At 39.5% G+C, this 24177-nt stretch overlaps 1 protein-coding gene across 2 annotated transcripts in view; it reads right to left on the bottom strand.

The window, feature by feature from the left end:
* ADAMTS2 (ADAM metallopeptidase with thrombospondin type 1 motif 2) overlaps window positions 1-24177 on the bottom strand; it is a 330178-nt gene that overhangs the window by 182680 nt on the left and 123321 nt on the right. The gene's annotated exons all lie outside the window — the stretch shown is intronic.

Here is a 24177-nt window from a genome sequence, read left to right as displayed (position 1 = left end):
CTTTAGAATCGAAGGGGCAGTGATAACAATAAACATAGTTGTTAACAATTTATTTCAGTAGAATGGCATCTATCAGTGGATAGATCTGTAAGTTTCATTTTATTCCACCTCATTTTTTTAAAAATCTCAATTTCTTGACATTTAATTTGGGTTTTTTTGAAAAGCTCTTGTCAAAAATTAAGTTGAAAAAAATGTCTGAAATAAAAAATCTCAGCTATCTCCACTAAGCAAATTCAGTAGATGCTATTGTTCACAGTATGGAGTGAATGATGTTGCACCTCCTTGCCATATACAGTGGTGCCTCACTTAACGATTGCCTCGTTTAGCGATGAATTCGCATAACGATTTTTTTTAGAAAATAATATGCACCGTATAACGATGTTTCCTATGGGCGATTTTTGCTTAGCGAAGTTTGGGACCATGCTTCGCATAACGAATGCGATTTTAGGTCCCCTGCTTCACTTAACAATGTTTCTTTTTTCAATTAAAAAAGTGTCTTAGAAGGGTCAAAAACGGTTCTAAATGCTTGGATTCGTTAGAGGACCCCCTAAGTCATGTGCAAACCTGATTTGGCTTTGATCTGACTTTTCGTTAATTTATGGTTAATTTTTTTTTCGGCCCATAGGAACCAATGGACCTGTCAAAATCTGACAGCTCCATGCTTTCCTATGGGGGAGAAAACAATTCGCCATAAATTAACGAAAGTTCAGATCAAAGCCAAATCAGGTTTGCACATGACTTAGGGGGTCCTCTAACGAATCCAAGCATTTAGAACAGTTGCTGAGTCTTCATTAATTTTTTGTGAATTTTTTCTTCCCCCCATAGGAAATAATGGAGCTGTCAGATTTTGACAGCTGTCAAAAGTTGGGGGGAAAAAATTCACCATTAATTAACGAAAAGTCAGATCAGAGCCAAATTAACTTTTGCATCCGTTTTAGAGGGTGCAGAAGCTAATCCAAGCATTTAAAACCATTTTGACCCTTTTATGACACACTTAAATTTGCCAAAATTGACTTCGCAAAGCCATTGAAATGTATTGAGTCAGCTTCAATACATTCCAATGGAGGAAACATTGTATTGTTTAACAATATTTCCTATGGGTTTTTTCGCGTAAGGACGGCAATCCGTGCCTATTGGAACGGATTAACCGGTTTCCAATGCATTCCTATGGAAAATGGTGTTTCGCATAACGATGTTTCACATAACGTTTTTTTTTAACCAATTAAAATCGTTATGCGAGGCACCACTGTAACTGTAAAATACAGTGAACCTGCTTGGAAGAAGAGGTGGCAATTCAAAGTCTGCAGAGGTGTGTTTCTGGACTCCACACTTCTAGTGGCAGCCCTAAATCAGCATTACAAATGCTGCTGAATAGACGAGGATTTGAAGCCAAATTACAATAAACAAACAAATGAATGAATACATACATACATACATGCATGCATACATACATACATACATACATACATACATACATACATACATACATACATACATACATACATACATACATACATACATACATACATACATACATACATACATACATACATACATACTCTGCATGTATGGATAAATCTGTCAAGCTTGCCTTTTCCCCCCACTTGAGCTCTTTTGAACCTCAGGCTCCTTGCACTGAATTTCTGAACAAAGCCAAACAATTCTTGGATGTTTTTACTGAGGAGGAGGAAGAAGAAGAGGTAGCAGTAGTTGTTGTAGTTCTTACCCATACCTATCAGACATCTCCCCCAAAGGAAAAATCACCCCAATCTAAAATACATTGTATGGAGGCAAATAATAGCAGGGTTAATCATGTTGCCAGGAAGTAAATTCCAAAACCCAACCTAAGGTGATAACTGTACCAGCCAAACCAAAACCCTTTGGGAATGAGGAAGCAAGTCACTTTGAAAGCAGTGGTGCTTAGTTCCAACTATTTTGTTTAGGATAACAATGAAGTTGCCTTCTATTGAGTCACCTCACAGGTTTCTCTAGCTCAGCATGGACTGCTCACTGATTGACAGCAGATCTCTGTCTTGCCTAGCCCTACCTAGAGATATTGGGTCTTGAACCTGGGAGCTTCTGCATGTAAATCCTTTGCTCTACCACTAAGCAGCAGTCTCACTCCCATTATTTACAATACATTTATATTCTGCCTTTCAGCCCAGGCACCCAAGGTAAGCACAATAAAACACAATGTGTTACAAAGATAGGTATAACTCTCAAAAAACAGATATTTCACAGTGAGTTCACAAGAAGCAGACGTCATGAATCCCCAAGTCTGAACCTTTACCCCTTTGGGCTTTTTCATTTTTAGAAGACATTTTGAGGGTGTGTTAGAGATAATTTTCTATGGATGAAAAACAGCTCCTGACTTCTTCCCAAAAATTTAGCATCAGCAAGGTATGGATTTGAAAGGGGAAAAAAACCCTGCTTCGTGTTAAGAGCTTCTTGTGAGTATTAATAGTTTTCTTGGGCCACTTCTTTGTGGAATGTCTTGGTCAGCTTTACAGCTGTGTTTTGGACTTCTTGATCTGCAAGTAATTATATCTGCATATGCAGGGGAATTCTTATGTGGTTCGTGGAATGATTTAAGCAGCTGATTCTTTTTCTCTGCCACCATTTTGTAAGCGCCACTCCTATTAAGTTGGTAGACCTTCCTTTTTATCTTTTTTAAAAAAGAGAACAAAGTAGAGGTGGCTGTAAACCTGTGGAAAACTAACAAAGGTTTGGCGATTGATTAACATGACCTAAGGTTAACCAATCTAGAGCCAGATGCTGCTTGAGGGTATGAGCTACAGAAGATTGATGGTGTTTAGCAACATGAGGTTTTCATGTGAGAGTCTATACAGAATTTTGAGGAAACAATGAGAAACATGCAAACTTACGAGAAACCAAAAAGAAATAGCTGATCTAAAAATAGCTGATGAATACAGTACTTGTACTGTATCTCTTAAGTATCATAAACAAAATTTTGAGTTCTGCAGAATTCTTCATCAGGCTGAGCATTGCAGAACTTGAAGGCTAAGGGAGAATCAGAAAAGTCCAAGAATCATCCTGGCTAAACGTAGCTTCAGGATCTGCAGTAAAAGTATAGTTCCAAGAAGGAGACTGCAAACTTAAATAATTAGTTTGAGGAGTAATTGGGAGCATTGCATTAGGGAATGTAAATTGTCCTTTCCCATCTCTGCAGAGAAAAGAGTGCCATTCGGTAAAACTTTAAAGGCCATAACAAAACCATATGGGGAAATAAAGTTTTCGAAATGTCTGCATGGCCAAGGGTCTCAACTAAAATGTTACTAAAATGCAACAGTGAATTTCAAGGTTCTAAGCCTTCATTCTCATGATCACTTTCCGGAACTGTAAACCCACTGCAGTACTATAATGTTATGAATACAGAAGAGGAAAGGAAGATGTGACTTGATGCTATTGATTCCTATACTGTACTGAGGTCTTGATAGAGAGCTGAAGAAATTCCAACAGGGAATTTGACATGGAGCAAGACCCTTCACATTAAATTTGCTCCATTTCTACTGGCTCCCTAAATTCTGCCGGTAAAATCTATCTGTGCTTGCTTTTTAAAATAATGTTTACTAAATTTTTGTGGTTGATGTTCAAACTGATTTCTTTTAAAAGGGAGTAGGTTGGTGTGAAAAGAGAAATGGAGAAAGAAAAGGGTCTCAAAAATAAAAAAGGGCTGCAATGATGGAAAAGTTTGGTAATTAGTGCTTCACATGCTTTGGTCAAGGCAAATCTGGCCAGGTTGTCCTTACAGTTGCCAGTTGAGCAGCATCCCATTTCCTGAGATTTATCAAGAAAAATCTGACACAGCGGGGAGGTCCTCTGTGATGTTACAGAGGAAGGACTGCCACAGGTTGCAAGGGAAGCTCGCACAACACAGAGAAAAACACATTTGCACTAAGCCAGCAGGGAATGGATGAAGTACAGCAATTCGTTAAGAATTCAACCACTATTCTAACTCTATATTTTTTAGAAATTACCGGTGCTAGTGCTATTATTTTATTCTACTCATTAGATTATTTATTTTCCTACATGTGACACCAAACAAAATGTATAACAGGCGTGCTGTAGGAGAGGTACATTCGAGGGTTCCATAAGAAATTACTTTAGCCTGTGACAGCTTTGGGATGAGGCTCAACCTACTGACTCCTTGACTTGCCTCAGATCAAGTATCTAGGAAAAAGAAAAATATTGCTGTTTTCAGTGACACAAAAAGATGGGCAAAGAATAGCTGCTAACTGAGCATTGTTGCTATTTTGGTGAACATTTCAACTTCTTAAACCCTCTTGCTAGCAAAAGCCACATAGATGGTTTGGTTCTATTATAAATTTAATAAGCACCAAGATAACTAAATTTGAAATATTTGCCATGCAAATTCTTAATCTGAGATAAGATTCCATATATTACACTGGATAAGAAAACTGAAGAACATAACCCAGCATAATTAACAAGCACCAATCTTAGAAGACAAAATTGGATTTTTCTAATTGTAGCAGGCATCAAAACATAAGCCTTAAATGTAATTTTGCCTCTTTCACATTTGAAGCATCCCATTTTCCATTGAAACAATATGTAAAGGCCTAAATCCAATTATTAGAAACAACAAACAGGATTACAATAATCACACACAAAAATTTTTTTTACAAAGCTTAAAATCCCAGATTATAAAGTTTTGTCTTCTTTTCTTTCCTAAAATTAAGGATCGTGGGAAACATTAGCAATTCCAAATGAAGCACAGTCTTCAGTCTGGGAGTAACAACCAAAGTTAGTCTGGTGTTGCCTGTTCAGAAGATGGCAATCTCCATAAACTCTCAGTGTCTGAACAAGTTTCTAAGACATGAGATACTTCAAAAAGTCAGTCCTCAAGCCACTGAGGAATTCAAGGTTTAAAACCAGCACATTCAACTGGATCCAGGAAGCAACTGGTAATCATAATTTAGTCAATTAATTTAGTCAGATAATTGAGAATGGAGTCCTAATCATATCACATCTTTCTCCTTCTGCCCCTAACCACCTTTGCGAGATTAGAAGTCATATAGTGAGAAACAAGCTCATTTCATCCTATGGGAAAAGCTTGAGATACCATTTGGCATCACGACCCACACACAGCTGCATGGATTTACATTCCATTCATTTTAATGAGTAGCAATTCCTTGAGACCTGACAACCCTATGTGTGAAACTGTGCCCATGTTGACCCTTTTACATTCTCACAAAGCATTGTCAGACCTCGAGATCCAACCCCAGCATTGACTTTATTGAGAAACCCCTGGTCAATTCACACATGCTCAATAATGGGCCCAACCCCACCAGCTGTTACATGACATCCTAACCTACCAAGTCATGCTGATCATCCTTATTCCTTTCCAAAATGCTGCAGTCAAGATTGCTAACTGGGGCTGGTTACCAAGAACATATAACTCCCCTGTTCCAGCAACTCCACTGGCTGCCAATCTTGTTTCTGGGCACAATCCAAAGTGCTGGTTTTAACCTAGCTATCTAAAAGGCCGCATCTCCCTCTATGAGCCTGCCCAGGCTTTACGATTATCAAAGGAGGCCTCTCTCTTGGTCCAAGCACCCTCACTGGTGCATTTGGTGGGCCTTCTCTGAGGCAGTTCCCAAATTCTGGAACTCTTTCCCACAGGAGGCCAGGCTGGCCCCATCTTTGCTGTCCTTCTGCAAGCAGGCAAAGACCTTTCTCTTCAGGCAGGCTTTTCCCTCATGATGGCTGGTCTGAGAGGGGATTTAAACAGACTATTTTATTCAGTTAAAACTGTTGTTTAAAATGTGTTTTAGTATTGACTTTACTTACCATTTTAAATAAAATACTGGTTATAGTATAGTACAGTACAGTACAGTACAGTATAGTACAGTACAGTATAGTATAGAATATTAATTCTTTCTTAAACTTTTAAATATTTGCACATTTACTATTTAAGCTTTTCAATATTGTCTTTTTAATTATGCAAGCTTCCTTGGGCCCTTTTTAAGGGGAAAGGCATGATAGAAATATTTAAAATAAGTAAAATAAATAAAATGTCAATCTGCCTGACTGAAACCTATAAAGATTCTTGCTTGGAATATAAATGTTTAAAGGCAGTATTTAATGCTTCCATGGTTTTTGAAATAGTAAAATAAGGTTGGGGGGCTATAAAATGATTTTAGTCCTTTAGCTATAGAAATAAAAACAAAAAGCTCTAGTAACCACAGTTGAACAAGAATACAAAAATACAGATTTGACAAACAGACTATAATTTTTTCTGCAGTTATGTGACATATACTTGAAAAAAAAAGAATGCTAATGGTTACTGGGGAGTGGGAGTGAGGAACCATATGCTGTGCTGAAAAGGCTACATATATGGGTGCATAAAATGAAATAACTGTATGGCAATCCCAATGTGTCCTGTGCTTTTTTCAAAATCCCAAGAGACCGCTACATAATAAATCATTATTTCCTTTCACTCACCTGTGTGAGAGGAGTGCTCTCAATGACATTATGTCAGCCACTGGCAGAAGGAGGTAAGGTAGCACTTGAACAACGCAATTAGAAACATTGGTTTTCATTTCTTTTTCTTGGAGACTTATGCTAAAATGCCAAATGCCACTTCCATTTATCTTTTCATTAACATGCTAATAAAATTTAAATATATCCAGTGTTGAAAGATGGCAGGTGGAATATCCCTTTCCTCTACCCCTTTATGGCTAAATCTCATCATATCATAGAATTCAAGGCTAAACAGAGTGATAAAATTAGAAAGTGCCTCAAAAATAATCCAGGTCTGCTCTCTTATTATTGCAGGACTGACAGTATCCCTAACTGTCCAGCCTCTATTAAAGAAGGCTGCTCTGCTGTTAGTTTCTTTTTAAGACATTTGGGCAGGATCCATTTCTGAAGTCCATCCACAGCAGGGGCTGGAGAAAAATATGGCTTCCAAGCCCTCTGAGCTTTTCCACTTATCTAGACACTGTTCTGTTAAAAATGCATATAATTGCATTACCTTTTAAAAACAATGGTATCAGACTGCTGACTTGTGCTGGGCTGACAAAAAAAATGTTTAGCGTTATTTCCCTACTGCTATACCCAGGCCTGCTATGAGCAATTCTGTTTTGTTTTGTTTTGTTTTTAAAAGGGCCAGCATACCTGCACACACAGTGTTCACATCCTGCCCATCCACACTGTTCATTAGTCAAATTGTTGAAACAATGCCATATGCTACCACACAGTGCAATTCTTCAGCTATTTCATGTGCATATATTTGATGCAAGGTGTGAGGAAAACATCTCATAGTATATCCAATTGTGACTAAAATGGTGTAACAGGCATCAACAAGCACAGTGCACAGCAAAGACTGCCTTGTACATGAGCTGTTTGTACTGAGAATAATGTCTAAAAAGTGCCTAGATTAAATATCAACACTATCCATTATAAAGTTATAACAATTTCCCTACAATGATTTCTAGATGACTAAAACAGAGAGGTCACATTCCACTTTCAGTTCTTGAAAGGTAAAGCTCAGTAAAAGATTCAACAAAATCTCAGGGCGTGGTTCTGGAATGACTCAATGAGACTGAAATCAGAATTAGGTCTCAGATTATTAAAATTCCAGCTGATGAAATAATAGGAGAAGGATTGACCAAGGAATATCTGCAAATACCAGTGCTTTTGTGTGTTCTGGCTCTTTTATCAATATCCAGGACTGGGAGATATCTTCCAGATTTCTCTTTCCAGTTTTTCTTTGTTCCTGCTACATAAATCTGAGTCAGTTCGTACAAACAGCTCTGTTCTTAAGTATCAGAAGGGATGCATCCACTTAAAACATTTAGTTTCTACCTCAAATCTTAAATGTATACGTAACTCATATACATAGAAATAGACAGAACATGCTGCTTCTTGTTTTGCATTGTCAAGACCCAATGAATTACTGTTGTGATCTCCAAAAAGTCCTATTGTTAACAGACCATCTCATGTCTTGCAAACAAAAGACCTTATCATATTTGGCCTTCTTTCCCTGCTGCCTTCAACTTTTCCTAACATTATTGTCTGCTTGATGAATTATATTTTTTTTCTGCTCTGACTCTGAATACCAAAGAGCAAATTAGGCTAATTTGGTTCCCAGTTTCAATTTCAACCATTCTGGTTGCTCCTAAACATTAAACATGATAAACACTTACATTTAATAAATAGGGGCTCCCACTAACATTTGTTCAGGAATGTGTCTCTTGTAAACACACAGATTGAAATTCAGTACTAAACTGCAACTAGATTAGGCCCATTGAATCAGTGGTGAATCAACTCCTCCATAAATTCCAATGATGCAATCTAGTTTACTGAATTTTAGCCACTGAATCATGGACTGAATAGTTCTGAATCTTTAACACTTGACTTTTGTTAAAGTACCATCTAGTTCAAAGAAAAATGAGATTAAAAATAAGTGAATAAAGTAAATGTTGCAGAACCTTTTCCCTCCCCCCCCCGTTATCTGATGTTATCTAACATATAAAATTTGGATTTCATTTTCGAATCTATTTCTGCCTTCATGCACTTCATTTATTTACTTTTTACCACTCAACCACAGTTATTTCATGATTGTCATCTGTTTGAAAATTGTGTGTGGTTCTCCCCATCAGTAGATACAGGGTTGTTCAGATGTAACCTTAGATCAAAGCTGTAAGGAGACCCCTAAGTATATTACTTGATTATTTTCAGCCGTCTTTGCTGATTCTTTGAAGTTCACTGTTGTGAGATACAGTCGAATTTCCTATGAAACTGGTTCTCAGAGTTCCACTTTTGATAAACGCTGGTTGAAAAGAAATAATTAATTTCAGATAACTGTATGTGAATAGTTCCTACCAACAAACACTCGCATACTTAGGCATCAAGTTGTTGGATTCATTACTTTGACATACATTGTTTTTGTGAAGTACAAAGGTTTTCTGAATGGTTTTGGATTTACTTGTTACTTTAAGCCAAATAGCTCAAATCTGCAAATATATTTCCTTAACCTTCTGGTCTTACATCATGGGAAGTATTTTTCCCATTGTCTGCCATACCCAATTCACTCTCTTTAACATACTTTTCCATCATCATGTTACTTCAAAATGATTCACATTGTGCCTTACCATATGAACAAAAACAGTCAAACAACTTGTCATTCTCCCAGTCCCTTCAAATGCTACCCATGTCTCTTGAATTTACTTGGCTTTCTTTAGAAGTTTAATTTGCCAGCGTGTTTGGAATCGACAGCAATCTCCAGGTTTTACAGCTCGAGGTCCTACTGCTAATTAAATGTCTCCTCTGGCTGAACACTCAGCAAGTGCTTTAATTGTCTCCTCATTCACATTCACATCACAGCTTCATGTTCTAGACCCTAATGAAGTAAGCTTGCACATCTTCTACAGCTGCTTCTCAAAGGCGCTGGAGTTCAGAACCATCCTGAAGCTCCAGCTTTAATTAACGTTTGTTTTCTCCTCATTAGTATAAGCATATGTACATTTCTTTCTCACCACACAAGGAGAGATGTATTTATTTCTTTTTTTTAAGCATGCAGCCAAGCAAAGAATTATGTGTGATTTGTGTGAATTTAATTTTTTAAAATAAATGTGTGAATTTAATTTTTGGATTCAGGGAGAAGCAATTTTAAAAGTACTGATCCAGGAATAGTGGACAAGTGTGTAAAATAATACATAGTAATGCAATTGATTTAGGTATCCGGTTGTGGAGCCAGAGGTTGGCAGTTCAGTTCCCCACTATGTCTCCTGTGAGTACGGTCAGCCTATGTGGCCTTGGGCAAGCTGCACAGTCCCAGGATGCCCCCGGAAGAAGGGAATGGGAAACTGCTTCTGAGTACTCTCTACTTAGAAAACCCAGGACAGAGTTGCTTTAAGTCAGGACTGACTTGACGGCAATGCAACTGGTGTAAATTCCTGCAAACATTTACTAATGTATCAGAATAAAACTAGCCTTTGACCTCTGTTGTCACAGTTGTAGCCCAGATATCTATGAACTGGTGCCCTCCAAATATGCTTGACTACAATCCCTGTCATCCACAGATAGCTAGCCAAACCCAATGTCAACATATTGTGACTGCCTGTTGCCACCAGGATATCTGCTGATGCCTACTCTGGGGCACTTTAACAGGCACTCTAATCTGAATTATAGGCAGCTGGATCTAAGTTAGACATAATTCTGATTACCTATAACATTCTCACATAGTATCATCCTGAGCCATTATGGGAAATTATAATGCTGCCCCTATGAAGCAGCATGAACATCCCCTGCTACTACCAACAATGTGTCCCTCTGTTCTCAGTCATCCCTGAGTGTAGGACATGCAACAATGGGCTCAAGGTACAGGATGGCAGATTTTGATTAATATCAGGAAAAACTTCTTAACTGTTAGAGCAGCACGACAATGGGACCCATGACCTTGAGAGGTGGTGAGTGTTCTTAATACTGGAGGCATTCAAGAGAAACTTAGCCAACCACCTGGCTGATCTCTTTGGATTTGGATTCCTGCACTGCGCGAGGGGTTGGATTCTGGGGTGCCAAAGGAGCCCCCGAGAAGGCACAACTGTGCTCCGTCAACCCTTGAGCCGGTTGCGTTTTAGGTTGTGGAGGACTCTTTACTATGGAACAGAACAAAGGCATGATGGTAAAAACTGTAAGCTGTACAAAATCTCTGAATTGGCCAGGCCTGGTATACAGAAAAGTTACTTTTCAAAAGTAATTTCTTATGTGGTTTATCTTGCCCCGCCCCCAGGAATTCACTATCAATAATGTTGTTAACCAAAATAAGATAAAATAAAATAAAAATCAACGCCTTGCTATAAAACGCCATGTTTTTTATTCCTTTCCCACCCACCCCCAGAAGAAGCTGTTTAAAAAGGGAAAGAAAATGTCCTACAAAATGGGGGGGGGGAAATACCTTCAAAATGTCCCCCAAAATCCAGTAAATATTACTCAATATAAACACAAAAGTAATGATACAGTTTATTACTACCTTTTCTTATACTGTGAAGAAAACAATCCTTATTTTGGAAAAGCATTGTTGCCCCCATATTGTTCCCCCAAATTAATATGTGTTCTGTAACGTTATGTGTGGCACATTCATTTCAAACTCCAGTGCTGGTGTGGGCAATATGTGACCCATGGTCTGCCTTCGGGTCTCTAGCAACTCCGGGGCCATTAGCCTCTCCACACACTCTTCAATTCTAAATTCCCCACACAAATTCCCTCTAAGGGGCTTAGGGAGCAAATCTAAAGACCCGCTCTCCTGGGGCACCCATGTCTCCCATGTTTTTGTCTATGAGAGGACATAAGGGGGCCTTTTTAGTTAGAGTACACAACCGTTGCTCTGAATTAAACATAAAACATAATTTCAAAAATATCCAAATTAAAACTTTCAGCTCCATCAGAGTATGGCCCTTGGTCTGTTGGCAAATTTGAAAAGTGGCCCTTTGCTCCACTGAGATCATGCATCTCTGCTTGTATGTAAGAATCCCACAGGAGAGTCAACAGAAAGGGTTTGTTTTTGCGATACCTCAGGCTGTAGCTTTTTGTTTCTCTGGGTTACTGTATAGGGCTTGCTAAGACTTGGGCAAAACGCCCACAAGGCCATATTTAAGTGAAGGAATTCTTGCCCCTCGCTGAGCTCTGACCAACCTCAGGTACATGGAAGACGTGAGGCTTCTTGGAGACTCCAGAAAAATGTGTCATGCGTGAATCATTTCTGAGTCCGTCCTTACAACAGTCCTGTGCCAAAGTACATATTCAGGAAAATTTACACTATCAACATTAGCCGCCCCGAGTAGACATGGTCTAGAGGGGCGGGGTAAAAATCAAATAAATAAATAAAATAAAATAAAATAAATAAATGGGCTGAAGAACAGAAAACCAATATTCCTGCATGGATGAAGTACAGACATCTACCCTGTTGCTTAGGCAATCCCCATATTGATTTGTGACTCTCTGTTTGACATGGGATGGTCATGCAACCCCTCCATTCGATGGATTGAAGATAGGGCTGAAAGTCAGAGTCTCCAATCATAATGACACATCTACTCAGAAGAAAGCCCCACTGATTTCAAAGCAGCTTATATCCAAATAAATGGATATAAGATTACGCCTTTAAACTACTTGGCAAATATGGTTAGCTAGCTTCTTTAACTGGAAATCGTACATTTACAGCCTTCCGCTTATTTCCAAGGTATTGCTTTACAATAACAAGCATGGTAGCATCCTGGTTTCCCTAGCACCAACAAGACACAGAACAGGCTGTGATGAATGGTAAATCCATTTTAAAAATGCAACAGAAACACCCAAAAAAGCACCATAAAGCACTGGAACCTTTTGCCACATTCCTACTGTAACGTACGACTACCCTAAAGCTATAATAATTTATTCAGTCTCCAGTCAGGCAATCGGGTAGAAAGGAAGCTTTAAACGTCAGCCATGTGTTTTCTTTATTTCATTTAAAATTCTATTAGCTGACTATTTTCAGACTTTAGAAAAGCATGTTTACACTTCCCCAGTCCCATTAGGGCTGGCAAAGAAAATGTTAAAATATTATAAACATCTCTCCCAGGGTACCATTGCATTGATCTATTAGTCTGCTTTCTACATTAAGCACAGGGCAACCCCAAGCAAATGAAGTGGAATGATTTATGTTAGGCTGCATCTTTGCTACTTGTGAAAATGTACTTTTTGCGGCAATGTAGTTTCAGTGGAATAGCCCAGGAGCTTGTAATCTGAACCTCAGAACAGCTCTGCTAGCACAAGCCTCCTGGATCAGGCTGTGAGGCACCAGGCAGTAACTCAGGCTCCATAAATAAAAATGACACTTTTCCAAGAGTATGTGGGCCACAACATTTCATAGCCAAGAGACATGGGAATGATGTTTAACCTGCACCCAATGTCTCCAAGGTCTGTCTTGAGAAAACCTAAAAATCCTAAAGTTTTAATAAATGACAGCAATGAAGAAAGCTGTGCACTCCACACAGAGTGCAACGGTGCCCAGTGAAGACTGGCACAAGCCCTTTCTCGTTTACCTCATGGTTCTCAATCACATGCCCACTCCAGCAAAAGTTGGGGCTAGGAACATCCATCCTGTCTACTATCGAGTCATATCTCTCCTCAACAGGGCTTTGGCTTACACGTTACTCACACCAGGTACTCTGAAAAATGGATGGCAAAATAAATGGGACATAGCCTTCTCTTTGTATGCTGAGGTGTCTGCCAGGACACCAACCCCGCCCTTCCCTCCATTGTATTTATTTTGCTTTGTTTTTACATTAAAATAAATTCTTCCAGGCAGCTGGGATCACTTCAAAGGGAAGCAAGGGCCTCCAGCCACCAGCCTCTTCATTTCACGTGAATGCCTCGGGGCTTCACATGGACCAAGAGGCAATAAGAAGCAAAGATGGCAGGCAGCTGGAAAACAGCGCTTTGCTTTGAAGTGCTCCAGGCTGCTCCCCAAGAACAAAATTGAAAATCAAATGAAGATAGGGGTGAGGAGAGACACTTCCCTGTAAATAAATCATGTTAAGGCAGCAGGAGAGGTTAGAGGAGAGGCAGAGATTGGGGACATCAGGGCCAATGAGGGGTTTGGGGGGGGGAGTTGTTGAGGTCAGAAAAACAGCTGTGCCACTGTGGTGTGACCCAATATTGGCTCACAGCAGAGCTTTGAGCCCGCATGCCTGAAGATGCTGCTATTGTCAAGTTAATCATGTTGCATTTACCCCAGTGCAGAGATGCAGTGTAATTATGAAGCCAGTACTGGTGGGTCTGGAGTTCTGCTGAGTATCACTCAGCTCGCAGCAAGATATGGGCACGAGCACTAGAAGCCAAGGGGTGAGGCACAGAGAACCCTAGAAACAGAGACATCTGTGGCAGTTTCTCTAAGACCACCACCACCCCCTCCCAAAACCTGGAGCCAAAGCTTGCACCATCTATTCCCCTATAAAGCCAACTGCTTTGCCAACAATTAAGGTGAACATCAAATCTAAAATATGATCTATTAAAAAATAATCCTATGACAAATTTTTAAAATCAATATTGCTGGACAGCTCAGAGGTATAAGTACCTGGCTGTGGAGACAGAGGCTGAGAGTTAAATTCCCAACTGTGCCTCCTTGGTAGAAGCTGGACTCCATGAATCATTGACAGAGACTGGACAATATGGTTCCTTCCAGCTTTGCGGTTCTAAGATTATGATTATGATTTGTCATTTGTATAGACCTTATTACAAATATTACACTGGTGCCTTCCATAGAAACTACAGCCTTGGACCTCAACCCTACATGTCACCAACAGAATTGAATGCCCCACCACTGCAATAGCATGCAATGTTCTGCTTGTGCAAGCATTGCACTTACACAACTAGAGACCCCCCTTTAGGGATGCCCGCCTGACATCTATGTGACAAATCTTTGTACAGGAGCCTTAAAATCAAACTGCTTGCACTACAGTTATTGTGCAAAAGGGTTTAGCAATTATGATTCTAGCCCGGTAATCCAGATCAACCCATTCTACCATACCAGGAACAATTCTAAAGCCCATACCAGATCATTTCCCATGCTCCTATACAGTCCAAGTATTTTACTGGACACAATGAGCTGATCTGGATTTCCTTTTTAAAGTACTGAAAGTGGCCCAACCCTTGTGTTGCGTTATCCTATATTCTTACCATTTATAACTTATTTCAGATAAACACAACCAGACACTGTCCTTGGTTCACACATTGAGAAATGGTACAGCAAACTAATTGACTCATAGTTTGAGTTTATGGGCAGTTTCTTCCAGAGGTAATTGGCTACAGAGACCAGCTGGTCAATAGTTAAAAAAAGAAAATTCCCTTTTTGCTTCAAAAAGATGTGAAGCAAGGAGCTTTGGCAAGAATATGGTTTGGCAGCCCACACACATATTCAGGTAACTAAATGTGAATAGCAGGGAAAGAATTATTAAAGAACTATTGGGAATGAAAATGATAAATGTGATAGATCCTGTATACTCAGAGGACCGCAGTGTGATTACTATTGTTGCAAGCTGGGCATAATAATCACAGTTCTCCCAAACCATATTCTCAATCTTAATTTTGTCCTGCCCCCCTCCCTTGTACTATAAAACCAGGAGGGCGGAATTAATAAAACTGAAGTTCATAAATGTGTTCTTATTAAGATCCAAAGGTGCTGCATTTATCCAATTTCAATGTATGGAATTGTTGTGAAAAATAGAGATGGAGGGTGCCTTGAACTTAGATGAGTTCTAAATTCTACCGTGTTTTCCCATAAATAAGACAGGGTCTTATATTAAGTTTTCCTCCAAAAAAGTGCATTAGGGCTATTTTCAGGGGATGTATTTTTTTAAAAAAAATGTACAACAATCTACATTTATTCAAATACAGTCATGTTATCTTCTTCTGATCGGTGCACAATGCTGCACAATGGGGGATGACTGGGTTTCACTTAATTGGGGCTTATTTTTGGTGTAGGGCTTATATTACGAGCATCCTGAAAAATCATGCTAGGGCTTATTTTCAGGTTAGGTCTTATTTTCGGGGAAACAGGGTAAGAGCAGTTAAATTTGGAAGGAAGGAAGGAAGGAAGGAAGGGAGGGAGGGAGGGAGGGAGGGAGGGAGACCATGTGATTATCATGAATAAATGTCAGTTGAAGTCTCAGCAAGAGTTACTATAATGATTTGATTAAAAGTATATCAATTTATTAACCAAAGGCTGCTGACGTAAAAATTTAAAAATGGATGCTGGAGAAGATAGATGTGAAGCAGTTTAAAATGTTCTGTCAGGGACAGGCTAGACAATTAGGGAGGTTCATCTAGTTCTGGATTTTCTGCACAGATATAATGACTCAGTAAAAATAATGCTGTGGTCTGAAAGTACATGTGCAAAGTTCTTTTTCTCAACAGCACTCTTCCTTTATATCTGGGATACAATGAAAACAGGGAGGATGGTTTCCCTTGCTGGACACATTATTAAAGAACTATTGGGAATGAAAATGATAAATGTGATAGATCCTGTATACTCAGAGGACCGCAGTGTGATTACTATTGTTGCAAGCTGGGCATAATAATCACAGTTCTCCCAAACCATATTCTCAATCTTAATTTTGTCCTGCCCCCCTCCCTTGTACTATAAAACCAGGAGGGCGGAATTAATAAAACTGAAGTTCATAAATGTGTTCTTATTAAGATCCAAAGGTGCTGCATTTATCCAATTTCAATGTATGGAATTGTTGTGAAAAATAGAGATGGAGGGTGCCTTGAACTTAGATGAGTTCTAAATTCTACCGTGTTTTCCCATAAATAAGACAGGGTCTTATATTAAGTTTTCCTCCAAAAAAGTGCATTAGGGCTATTTTCAGGGGATGTATTTTTTAAAAAAAAATGTACAACAATCTACATTTATTCAAATACAGTCATGTTATCTTCTTCTGATCGGTGCACAATGCTGCACAATGGGGGATGACTGGGTTTCACTTAATTGGGGCTTATTTTTGGTGTAGGGCTTATATTACGAGCATCCTGAAAAATCATGCTAGGGCTTATTTTCAGGTTAGGTCTTATTTTCGGGGAAACAGGGTAAGAGCAGTTAAATTTGGAAGGAAGGAAGGAAGGAAGGAAGGAAGGAAGGAAGGAAGGAAGGAAGGAAGGAAGGAAGGAAGGAAGGAAGGAAGGAAGGAAGGAAGGGAGGGAGGGAGGGAGGGAGGGAGGGAGGGAGACCATGTGATTATCATGAATAAATGTCAGTTGAAGTCTCAGCAAGAGTTACTATAATGATTTGATTAAAAGTATATCCATTTATTAACCAAAGGCTGCTGACGTAAAAATTTAAAAATGGATGCTGGAGAAGATAGATGTGAAGCAGTTTAAAATGTTCTGTCAGGGACAGGCTAGACAATTAGGGAGGTTCATCTAGTTCTGGATTTTCTGCACAGATATAATGACTCAGTAAAAATAATGCTGTGGTCTGAAAGTACATGTGCAAAGTTCTTTTTCTCAACAGCACTCTTCCTTTATATCTGGGATACAATGAAAACAGGGAGGATGGTTTCCCTTGCTGGACACATTCAGGGACACGCTAGACAATTAGGGAGGTTCATCTAGTTCTGGATTTCCTGCACAGAGCATGTTGCTGGACTAACCTGGGATGGGGAACAGGAATGGAAGGGCATCCGGCCTCCCAGAGCCGTGACCAGCCTGGCCAACAGCTTGGGATGATGGGAGCTTTCGTTCAACAACACCTGGAGAACACAAGTTTCATCTCCTTGAACCAGGCACCCCAGGATTCTTTGAAAACAAAATTCAAGCCTGGAACCAGTGAATCTTATGATCACTCAAACAAGCCTTGGCATAAACACATCCAGTTTTTAAATGCTTTTATTGATTTTGTCTATTTATGCTACTACAAACTTCAACACAAGCTGCCTCAGTAGATTCACTTAAAAGACACCTCAGGCACATTACGCAGAGATGCAATTCCAGCACCCAGAGGACACTTTCAGATCTCCTGTGATCCTTCCTTTATATTAAAAGTGAACCTGGTTCCTTGAGCATGGGTCCTGATGGAAGCCAAGCCGCAGCATCCATGCACAAGAATGGATGTATAAGCAGACAGAGGAATGCAGGTTTTACTTGGGGTGGGCATGGGTCAAGCATCAGCAGGAGGACCCAACACAACCTAGTGAAGACGGATCATGCTTAGTGAGCACAAAATATGGACTGACATCAGAGGGGCTGAATACTGGAAAGGAAAAGGGAATGCAGTATCCAGGAATCAAGAGCATTGTTATGTATGTTTGGATGTATGGCATCACCAAAGGGCCCTGTCTTTAATAGCTTACTCAGTCTTAGCACAAGGCTGGTGGCTTCCTCTACAGAGATAGTCCAAACGAGTCTTATGATAGGCCCAAAGTTCAGTAGCATTATTGTAGTCCATTTTACTTCTAGAGAAAGTTGTGGGTTGATTGGATTTAGCACACACGTATCTGTCTTTCTGTCCCCTTGGTATTTGTAAAGCTCCCCTCAGCACCACGATTTGCATGAAGCTGTATCTTCAGGATTACAGTTTACTGTAATATGTTGTGACAAACTGTATCAATTTTCATAGCTGTACATTGCCTGTTCTCCATAGCAGTGTCTTTGCCCATGTTTTACTACTGCAACTAGTGATATGAAAGGTTTTTTAAAGGGCTTTCATTTAGGAATGAAAGCTTTGCATTTTCACATTGTTCCTTCTACATCCCATCTGTGCCATGGTGACAATAATAGGATGTTTCTGACACTTCAGGCAGCACAAATGAAACCAAATTACACAAGGCAAGGTTCAAGAGACTCTGGGTCTCAGGAGACAACCAAGAAAAAAAAAATTCAAGTTTTAATCCTGCAGCCATTTACCCAGAAGTAAGCCTTACTGAGCTCAAACAGACAGGTATGGGACTGACATTTGAAGTACTATAGGAAAGGGACTGAAGGGAGAAACGTATGTTATTTAGGGATGGGGGAAATAATAACAGAAATAGAGCATGCAGAGGAAAAAAAAACAAGTGGCTATGTCAGCTTGTGGTAGAAGAAGGCAAAATTGCTGCAATATCCAGAATAGTTTCCTTGGCTTGCTATATTTTGGCCTGTTCTTTGCTTTAGGGGGAGTAAGCCACAATTTGTTTATATATTTTATAGCATTTCTATACCACTTTTCATTTTAAAAATCCTCAAAAAGGTTTACAATAAAAATTAAATGCACTAGAACCAGTAGCTAAAATGATAGAAAAATGAAGAAATTAAAACAAAATCCCATTCAAAGAGTTTATATAAAAACACAGGAGTGACTAAGAAACATTAAAAATCAGTAAACAAATAGAGGAAATACTTGAGCAAACAAGGAAATATCTGACATGGGAAACACACATCCAATTTCAGAGGGCTGTGTATATTAATTAATTCATCAAGTCATTTGTTCTTTCATTTATTGTGTTGGAACTGCAGAGCTGGAAGTGACCCCATGGATCATTGAGCCCAGCCCATATCAAGGGGGCACACCAAGGAATCAAATTCCCAGCCTTTGGCTCCACAGCCAGATGGTTAAACCATTGAGCTATCCAGTGATTCAATGTCTGATTGCTATTCCTTTCCCAAATGTAACTTAAGGCCATGTATGTTCTTCAGTTTTCCCCACTCACATATACGTGTGTATCACAGAATGGAATGTTCGTAATTTTTTTTTAAAAAAAATATCAACATACTGCACAGCTGGACTCAGTCCTAAGGGCAGAAACTAAGTATGGTACATGCAACAACAACAGAAAATCCAGTCTAGGCAAAATCTAGGAAAAATGTAAGGTAGGCTGAGTTCCACTGAGAACAGAAGGCACCAGGAAACATCAGGATCAACAACAGAAGAGCCCCTTCTGAATGGCACCAATGGACTCTTGTCTCTCAGTGTGAAGACAGCTTGACAGCAGGGTTTGGGGATTATGAACTGGTACTGTGGGAAAGGATTAAAGTTCCCTTCATATGCCCTGTGGTCCCTACGTAGCTCCACACCTAGTATCTACATTTCTGTCTCCATCAAAGATGTATATCTACATTTACACACACACACACACACACACACACACACACACACACACACACACACACACACACACACACACACACACACACACACACACACACACACACTGCACGTTTTCAGTGTGGTTGACAGATCCCTACTTTTGAATCTAGCATAAAAATCCTAACAAGTTTTTGAAATACAGCTGTAAATATCTGAACTAGATTGTCTCCAGGCATACAGTATTTGTTCCAGACATATTTATACCAAAGTTGCCTCATATACACTTCAATATTTTCAATAATGTGGTTTGGAGCACTCAGAGAAAAATATGCATTACCAGAGGCCATGTAGACATCTGTCTAGCAGCTTGGTGAACTGGATCCTGTTAACTCTGACGTCATTGCAAGGGAAGCGAGGGGAAGAACAAGAAATAATCCAAAGGAAAGATCATGACACAAATGCTAAACAGTTGGCCATCTTGCAAGTTTGATAGCAAGAAAGTTCTGAATGCAACATTTTCTCTACCAATTAAGACAGAGTGTATAGAGCTAGCATCAGATGGCAGCCCTTGAATGTAGAGGCTGCCATCTATGAAAGCTGAAATAATTAACCAAGTTATTTATGGAAGGCGTCTTTAAAACATATTCTTACGCATGCTCCTAAGTGGTGAGAACCTCCAGGGGCAGTGCTTATCAGGAGTTGTTTTCCTGCCAGAGAAATTATCTCTGCACCCTTATGGCATCATCATATTGATTTATTTCCTAATATACAAGTAGAGGCCGAGTAAGTGCAAGCTATATATCCCTCCCTTGTATGCAGTAGACTTGAAGCCTCATATCTGATCTCTAGGGAATGTGTGACTTAACCTTGAAGGTTATCTCCCTTGTAGTTTTAAGGGAGTCAGTTCCAAAGCTCAAAGGGAGGACAATTACAAGTTCTTAATCAAAACCACTGGCCTAAATCCAACATAACACTTTCAGAGTGATGATCCCCACTAGCACAGTTTTTCTAAATTATACTGGTATACAAATGGCTGTCCATCTGCACAAGAAATTGTGCCAGCAGTTTGAAACTGGTTGCTAACTGGTCAGGCAACCACTGTGCAACAGTAACAGTATCCAGCACCTTTTTTTGCTAGCTATGAAAATGCAGAACATCTAGCACAATGAGTCTTGTGGTAGCACAATTATATCCCTGGGTGGATGGCATTGTATTCAAAAGCTGCTTTCCTAGAGTGATCACTAATGTCCCTCTGCAACTGGCCACAACTGGTCACAGTCTGGGATTATGGACAGCAGGACCTACCCTACCATTATTTGCGTCCAAAGCACACTGTGAAGGCCCCATCTTTGGGAACAGCTTCGTCTCCATAAATCCTTTGATAAACACTTTAGAAGTTTACTTCCTAGCAGCCGCAATTTTTAATAGTTCTCTTCCCCCCCCCCCCCCAATTTATAAGCTAATTGAAAGCTTCTTCTGACATGCTAATGATTTTCCCACTGAAAGCTAACCTCTGTCTCCCAAAACAGACCCAGGAACAAAACAAGCTTTAGCTGCGACTGAAACAAACAAACAAACAAACCAAAAAAACTCAGAAAGTGGAGGAGAGGCAATGGTCACACCCAGAACAAGCCTTATGTTGTAAGAATGGCACCATCTAATCTGAAACACACAGTGAGGAATTTGGTATTTTTACAGAAAATTTTGCCAGTATCAGAAGGGCCCTGTGTTTCATTTAAGCACCTTGTGTATCACCTTGGACAGACACATAACATCTCAGTTTCCAGCATGAGCTAAAGTTATCCTCAACAGAAGAAATTAAGTAAAATATGTATCAATGTTCTTTTAAAAAAAAAGAGTCAACACATGTGGCATGTCATGATCACTTGCAGTAAACAAAGCACAGGAAACAGCAGGGGCACATTTTAAACCGAGAACTTTCAGACCACCCAATGATATTGGTTCTGCCACACAGTTAGCACATGTTTCCAAAAGCAATCCAAGCACCTGGTGCAACTGACAGATGTGAACAAATGAATGTTTCCAATTTTAGTAGTGAGTCATGGTGGAAAACCATAGAAAAACACATTTGCAGTAAAATCCCATCTTGCATGGAAGCCAGTGTAAACTAGGCCTCCTGAAGCTAACTATGTGGTGCTTCAATTTCATATAGCACTTAAAATCACCATGAGAAAATTATTGATGTGGTTTTAAAGTCTGCTAAATAATCACAATCTACTTACCTCCTCCAGAATCTACCCTTCTTAGGTGTAGTTGCAGACTGGGTTGTTACAGAAGATAATGTGTATAAAAGCTAGACATATCTTTTAGGAATAACCACCATAGCTTTTAATTTTGCCTTTCCATGGAAAAAGAGAGCATGGGCGATGGAGGACGAGATGACTGTGGTCATCTTGTGCTGTGCGTTCATCATTGTGCCATTATTAACTGCAAACGTGACTTATTTGCATTCTGCAAGATGGGTGCCTATTCCCTCACAAAAAGTCTGATTTGCTAATTTCTTGCCTCTCATTCCATACTGTTGGGCTGTTTCCCTGTTCAGCCAACACCCTTTTGCCACAGTGCCACTCTTTCTCGACCACCATCTTGTTAGCTGCTTCTTTCATTGAAGGCATCGCCCAAAATACCCAGCCCTGAAACCTAGTCCAGTGCACTTCGTTCTCTACACAGTGTGAATACTGCAGTTTTAAGGGGGGAGGAAACAATTTTCCACATTCAAGGTAGTGAGAGGCTGCAAATATGCAATACTCAGTATATATGCCAGTGGTGTAAAAGTGGCATGAAAGACAATCAGACCATAAAAGCTGCTACTGAGACTGCCCTGTGTTGTAAAAACCAAGATGTTTTATTCATTATAGCCGCCTAGAGTGATCCATCGGTCCAGATAGGCGGGGTATAAATCAAATAAATAAATAAATTATAATAATGCAATTAATGAGTGACTGGCCCCTTCAAGTGCAACAACAGCAACAGAACAACACCAAGAAAATGATGTGATCTCATAACCCGGGGTCTCTTTTTCTCCATAGCAGTCCTGGTGCCAATCCCTCCCATTGCACAAAACAAGAACAAAAGTACAACCCTTGCCCTATGCGCTACCACCTCCCCACTGGTGCACACCAACTTGTGGGGGGGGGGAGTGGCACCTTCCTTCTACAGTAGACATGGTCTAGAGGGGCGGGGTAAAAATCAAATAAATAAATAAATAAATAAATAAATAAATAAATAAATAAATAAATAAATAAATAAATAAATAAATAAATAAATAAATAAATACGGAATGTTGCCTGTCTGCCTCCATAGTACAACTGTTAACTGCCATCTATGAGGATAATGTCTGGCTCTGAGGGTCCTTAGGACAAAGGCAATGTGGGAGGGGTGAACAAAAATAAACTGACCTCCACTATGGCACAGGCCCTTTTAGGCCACACCATGGTCTGGTGTTATTTACATTCCAGTAGGACCCCCACATGAGACCAATCTACCGTTTTCATCATAAAGCAGATGTTTTATCATAAAGCACATATTTCACTATTCTTTCTCACTCCCTGAAAAGATGCTGATACCTGACTGAAAGATGGGGGTGAAATCTACATTCTGTGACAGAAACATTAAGAAAACTGGGACGCTTAATAGTAAATTCTTATCACTCACTTTGGAAGAATTAATAATATGATACTCATTTATTGTCACAAAGCCACATGAGACCAATTTACTGTTTTTATCATAAAGCTGATGTGCAAGAGAAAGATTTTAGAAAACTATGTGTTCTGAGAGCCAGGGTCCCCTGAAGCAAGAGGCACCTACTGGCCTGTCAGCTTTCATACTGCAGTAACAACATAGCAAAAGGTTTGTTTAGTTAATTATGCTGAAAAGCTTACATTTTCTCTCCACTGATCTCACTGGAGCATTTCTCCTGAGCCCAAGAACCTTCCGTAGATATGATCAAGGGCCTTGGGTGAAAGCGGCTGCTCATTAATAATGAAGTAGTTTTTATTAAGATTGCTTTTCCTGTTTGCTAAGAGATGATCCCAATGGAAGTAGCTGATCGTTAACAAACACTGAAAAAAATGTTGGGTATGAAGTGTGTATTAGATTTCCTGTCTTCTAGAATATCAGGTGAAACAATTAATTGGTCTGTATGACTGGCCCAATAAATCAAACACATTTCAGGTATCCAGCATCAGATACAAGGTTGAGATACCATTAACCTTATCAATGATTAAACATCAGTCTCCTAAAGAAACAGAAATATAGTATAGGCATTTGATAGGCAGTTGCTCATGTATTAGCCCATGTAAAACAGTGCAGGGAAAAATAAACATTTATGTTGCAAACTCCTTGGAACGGGGGACTTGCCTTCCCTAATCCATCGCCATCTCCTTTTTTTTGCTTTGTTTCTCTGTAAAATGTCAGGTGCATCCATGACACTGAATGACTCCATGACAGAATTTTTTTTAGTGTTCCAAACCTGTCCCAGGCAGACAGAAATGGGCAGAAAAATAGAAAATAAAATTAATTATTTGTTCAGTCTCTTCTGTTAAATGGCAAAATTGCAAGAGGAAACTGGTAAT

Source organism: Pogona vitticeps, chromosome 2 (genome assembly GCF_051106095.1).
Source record: "Pogona vitticeps strain Pit_001003342236 chromosome 2, PviZW2.1, whole genome shotgun sequence".
Taxonomy (NCBI): domain Eukaryota; kingdom Metazoa; phylum Chordata; class Lepidosauria; order Squamata; family Agamidae; genus Pogona; species Pogona vitticeps.
This window is presented reverse-complemented; position numbering and strand designations above follow the sequence as displayed.